The sequence below is a fragment of the Mustela lutreola genome, chromosome 1 (assembly GCF_030435805.1).
Source record: "Mustela lutreola isolate mMusLut2 chromosome 1, mMusLut2.pri, whole genome shotgun sequence".
Classification (NCBI taxonomy): Eukaryota; Metazoa; Chordata; class Mammalia; order Carnivora; family Mustelidae; genus Mustela; species Mustela lutreola.
This window is the reverse complement of record NC_081290.1, coordinates 160,561,355-160,567,354: the sequence shown is the minus strand read 5'-3', so window position 1 is coordinate 160,567,354 and position 6,000 is coordinate 160,561,355.

Sequence of the window (6,000 nt, the reverse complement as noted above, 5' to 3'; positions counted from 1 at the left end):
GGCTTACCACCCATTGGCCCCCCTCAGTTTGCTCTTACAGTAGACTTCTGCTCTACGGAAGTAGCTTAAGCCCATTTATTCCTGGATGTCAGGATTTTATTTTTTTTTTTATTTTTTTTTTTAAAGATTTTATTTATTTATTCGACAGAGAGAGATCACAAGTAGGCAGAGAGGAAGGCAGAGAGAGAGGAGGAAGCAGGCTCCCTGCTGAGCAGAGAGCCCGATGCGGGACTCGATCCCAGGACCCTGAGATCATGACCTGAGCCGAAGGCAGCGGCTTAACCCACTGAGCCACCCAGGCGCCCTGGATGTCAGGATTTTAGCTGAGGAACAACCTTCCAACTTTGACGGAACTGTCACTATCTGACCGAGTTGTCTTGATTTTTATTAGCCTCCTTCAGATACAGCTGTCTTTTCTCTTGGATGATTTGCCTTGGACCATGAAGCCTTCAGTGGTAAAAGAGGTTCAGTTGTGGAGGTGGGTACGTGTGCTGGAGGGAAGTCTTCTTAGTTTGGAAAGGACTCTGGCAGGGAACATAGGTGGGACACGCAGTTGTATTTTCACGTGACCTTCCAGAGACTCACACCTTTTCCCTTCTGCAACTTGGTGGGGATGGCGAACTTTGCTATGGTGGAGGAGGTTCAGTTGTGGAGGTGGGTACTTCAAATAGCATTTGCACAGTGGTGTCTTATCTAATTTCCCTCTCTGAAAGCAATTTTGAAGTTTAACTTCTGTTGTAGCTTTATTGCCTTCCAAATTAAGAAGTTATTAAATTTAAATTTTTATTACAAAGCTACCAACATACCATGTCAGAGAGGTTTTTGCAGGTCTATTAAGTATAAGCCGGATTTGATTCATTAAGCTTTCAATTTTTTTCCAAAGCTGTCTTCAAGTGTTTGTGGAAGCATACATAACCTTTCTTGGGAGGGGGGGTGAGAGTCTATTCAAGGATGAGGGGTACAGTCATACCAGGCCGCCTTTGGGGCCTTCATAGATGGGTTTATATGTTTTACCCCCAAGGCAATTTTTACTCAGGCAATTATAGTCTGATTGTTTTCAAAATGTGTGTTTGAGGACCTATCTTCTGTAAGTGCTCTGGTTCAAGGAAAGTGACTGAGATAAACAGTAGTTTGGTGGGAAAATGGAAGGAGCGTTAGATCAAACGGTTTGAGAGCCAAAAACTGGCTTCTAATTCCCAGACTTTCCACGAACTAGCGCTGGGTGACCTCAAGCAAGCTACCAGCATTTTATAAAAATGACTTGATCTCTTAGAACCCCGGTGTTCTCATAACTCTCAATAAAGGTCTCTGTGAGATAACAGGCACGACAAATAAAACTAATGTACTGTCCCAATGCAGAAAACTATCATTGATCTTGTTGTCATTCATAATAATGTGAGAAGTGAAACCTGAATTACGGTGAAAACTGAAATGAGCAGACCTGTGGCTCACTCAAGAATTTGGAAGGTGAACCCAGGAAGACCTGCATACACTTTCCCTCATGTTCCAGGCAGACTCACTGTTGAACCAGGCTTCGAATTCAGAAGTGCTACTGTGGAGTAAGACATTGTGAAGTGTGTGTCGACATCAAAGGCTATTTTTTGAATGGTTAAGTGACACGTGCATTCTTTGTTGCTCTGAGGGACGTCGAAGCAACGTGCACTGGCCTTGGATATGGTAGAACAGGATCCAGTAATCAATATTAGAGGACCCCTAGGTTCTGGAATGTATTCAGACCCAATGCTTATCTGAATAGTTAATGCAAAACTGATGAGTAGAAGGTCTGGTGGAAACATGTTGAAGGATTTGCTATTTTGGGTTGAATGTACCATGGCTAAGAATGTATGTAAGGAAGGAAATGTGTGTAATAAGGACTCATGGAAGTACTGTTTCATCACTGTTGTCTGTGAGTCCAGAGGAATAATGAAGGACTGTGCAGGATGTCCCGCCAGGAGGCTTGGAAGTACTGTGAGCTCTGAAGTGTTTCTCATGACCTGCTACAGAATGCCTTGAGCTAGATAGGTGTAGGGAGTGGGCAATGGCAGGATACAATAAACCTAATATAGTGGATGTCCAAAATGAGGTTAAAGCACAGATACAAACAGCTTAAGCCTGCAAGTGACTTATCACACATTGGGGCAGAGTTGTGCAGCAACTTCTGGGAAGAAATACAGGAACAATACTAACTGACAGTATGGTGAGAAACGAATAAGGAATAGCTTCTAGCATGTCCAAATTGATCTTTATTGCAAATCAAAAACAGCCTTTATTTGTAAATAATTAATTTCTTCTGATGTTGGTTGGTTGGTCATCAGTCACGACTACACATATTCATGTGTAGTCATCTTAATTTAAAAAAACAAAAGAGAGGAAGAGATTTACTTATGACTTATGGGGAAGTCCCTGAATCTGTGGGTGATGATGTGCTAATAAATGTCTAACCACCAGCTTTCTGGTGGGAGCAGAAAGGGTTGTAGGGGGTCTCAGAGGACTGTGGGCTAATTTCTAGCATTTGCCATTTCCTAAGGTATAAATATTCCCATCATGACCAGTTTCTACTATACAGTGGCAATAGATGTAAATAACCCCAAAAGCATAGAAAAGAGTAAAATGGTAAAATAATTAGAAAGTAATGAGATCTTAGTGTGTATTATCTTTGTTTGTAATATAAATAATTTGATTGTTGCTATATAGTTTTTAATTTTTAATAGTGTCTGTTTAACAACCAGCTTGCAAAATTCCTAAAAATTTAACAACCAACTCTTGAGAGACAATATGAAGTTCTCTAGGACACCATTGGCTGTGAGTTAAAGAACATCAGAACCTCTTTAGGGAAAGATAAAAAGATAAAGGAAGAGCAGTGAAATATTTTTTTTTCTGTATGAAAAAAATACAGAGAAATGCGGGTTTAGATCCTTCTCCATTCAAGTTAATACTTAGCTAGAGAGTGATTATGCTAAAATAATGCTGGCTTCTGGATCCATGTTTTTTGTTCCATGCTTCGTGTTAGATCTCATTTGTTGCATATTCAAGATGTACACTTAAAAATTACATAGTAATGGAGCGCCTGGGTGGCTCAGTGGGTTAAGGGTCTGACTTCAGTTCAGGTTCAAGATCTCAGGTCCTGGGATGTAGGCCCGGTGCAGAGTCCTCACTCAGAAGGGCCTCTGCTTCTTTCTCTCCTTCTGCCCCTCCCTCCAAGTACATGCGTGCTTTCTCCCTCTCTTTAAAATAAAAAAAAAATAGGGTGCCTGGGTGGCTCAGTGGTTAAGCTGCTGCCTTCGGCTCAGGTCATGATCTCAGGGTCCTGGGATCGAGTCCCTCATCGGGCTCTCTGCTCAGCAGGGAGCCTGCTTCCTCCTCTCTCTCTCTCTCTGCCTGCCTCTCTGCCTACTTGTGATTTCTCTCTGTCAAATAAATAAATAAAATCTTTAAAAAAAAAAATTAAAAAAAAATAAAAATCTTTAAGACACGGCATAGTAAAGAACCCTTTTACACTAATGTTCCCCAACTTTTTTGACTGTAGAATCCTTTTTTCCTCCACAGAATACTTAATATTTCGTGGACAATAGATTGAAAAACACTGCTCTGTGAGTAGGCAGAAGTACCTGTTCCCTCAATATTTGTCTTCAATGACTTCAGTCAGACACTTTACAGCATGTCAGTCAAGTGTGTGGATATGCTAAATCAGTGAGTCTCAAGTTTGATTGTGTATAAAATTCGTGTAGAAGCTTGCTTGTTATGAAATGTAAAACATGCTAATTTATTTAAAATGTAAAAAATAATTTATTTTATTAAGTAGGCTCCACGCTCAATGTGGGGTTTGAACTCATGACCCTGTGATCCAGAGCCAAATGTTTTACTGACTGAACCTGCCAGGGATCCCTAAAACATGATGTTTTAATATACATATATAAAGTGATTACTAGTAAAGTTAATCAGCATAGCCATCTCCTCACGTAGTTACTGCTTTGTGTGTGTGCATGTGTATATTTGTGTGCATGGTGAGAACACCTGAAATCTGTCTTAGCAAATTTCCAGTATATAATACACTATATTAACCACAGTTATCATGCTGCACATAGATCTCTAGAGCTTATTCATTCTACATAGCTGCAATTTTTACCATTTGATGAATATCTCCCCACTTCTCCCTTCCCTTAGCCCCTGGCAACCACCAGGTTGCCTGCTCCCTGCGTCTGTGAGTTCAACTTTTTGGCCTTACATGAAAGTGAAATCATGCAGTATTGTCTTTCTTTGTCAGGCTTATTTCATTCAGCATAGTGTCCTCCACATTCATCCATATTGCCGCAAATGGCAGGATCTCCCTCTTTTGAAGTTTAAATCATACTAATATTAAATCATACTAAATCATACTAATATAACATAATATGTTATATATATATATATATATTTCACATTTTCTTTATCTACTTTTCCACTGACAGACACTTAGGTTGTTTCTATATCTCGGACATTGTGAATAATGTTGCAATAAACATGGGAACACAGATACCTCTTTGAGGTATTAATTTCATTTCCTTTGTGTATATATCCAGAAATGGGATGGCTGGATCATATGGTTGGAAGCTTCTTAAAGGACCTACTAAATCAGAATCTTTGGAGTTGAGAACTAAAATCTTCCCTGTCAGACATGTTAACTATCTGTAATGTCTTTGGTTGTTGTAGATGACTTTTTCTTAATAATTTGCTAATGTGGGGGCACTGGGGTGGCTCAGTCATTAAGCGTCTGCCTCTAGCTCAGGTCATGATCCCAGGGTCCTGGGATGGAGCCCTTCATCAGGCTCCCTGCTCAGCGGAGAGCCTGCCTCTCCCTTTCCCTCTGCTGCATGTGCTCTCTCGCTCTTGCTCTCTCATAAACAAACAAACAAACAAACAAATAAATAAAATCTTTAAAAAATCTGCTAATGTGTAATGTATAAATTCTTGAGCATGTAGCGTAACAGATAACTGTGAACTCAGGGGACTTTAGATGTAAGAACCTCTCTTTTAAAAAAACATTTTGATAACAAAATTTTTAAAAATATTTTATTTATTTATTTGACACAGAGAGAGAGAGAGAGATCACAAGTAGGCAGAGAGGCATGGGGAAGCAGGCTCCCTGCTCAGCAGAGAGCCCAATGCGGGGCTTGATCCCAGGTCCCTGAGATCATGACCTGAGCCAAAGGCAGAGGCTTAACCCACTGAGCCACCCAGGCGCCCTTGATACCAAATTTTAAGTCACTGGAAAAATTCTCTAGGAAGAATTACAATTGCATGGCTTTTTAGATTTTCCCTATATATTTTTCATAATTTCTATGAACCGTTCTCAAATTGTGATCAATAAAACTTCAATTATGAAGGAAACAATAATAGAAAATAAGACTTGTATTTATCAAGTTCCTACTATGTTCCAGAGATTATGTATCAATCTGAAAAATGAACCATTAGGGGAAAAGATTAGGGAGCTTTATTTTAACAGCTAAGCATGGAAGAGGAGCTCAGATCACAATACATGATTGTGAAATCCCAGGGATTCTTGACTACATTAATGGAAACATGGTTTCCAAGTAAGAGCAGGTAACAGATGTGTAATTGTTGGGCCTGAATTGTTGTACTTAGCCCTTCGCATGATTGCATGAGGCATTTGGAACAACTAGCCTGTATGTAGAGGATATTGACTGAGATAATGCATTGATACATAGATCAAAGCTGGATTAAGGAAGGAAGCTTTAAGGAAGCTGGGACAATGATTATGGAGAAGAGAAAATTTGAGAGACATAGTTATATCCTAATACTCAAATGACCTGCATATTCACGTAAAAGATGTCCCAGATGGGAGAGCCAGGGTCTGTAGAATAAAGTTGTATTGAAGTGCATTGCTATACAATATAGGGAAGAATTACTCAGTGATAGTAAAATCAGAAGAGATCTTAGTTCTTGATTACTTGGAAGTTTTTAAGCAAAGACTGAATGAGCACTGGAAAGCGTGTTGAATAG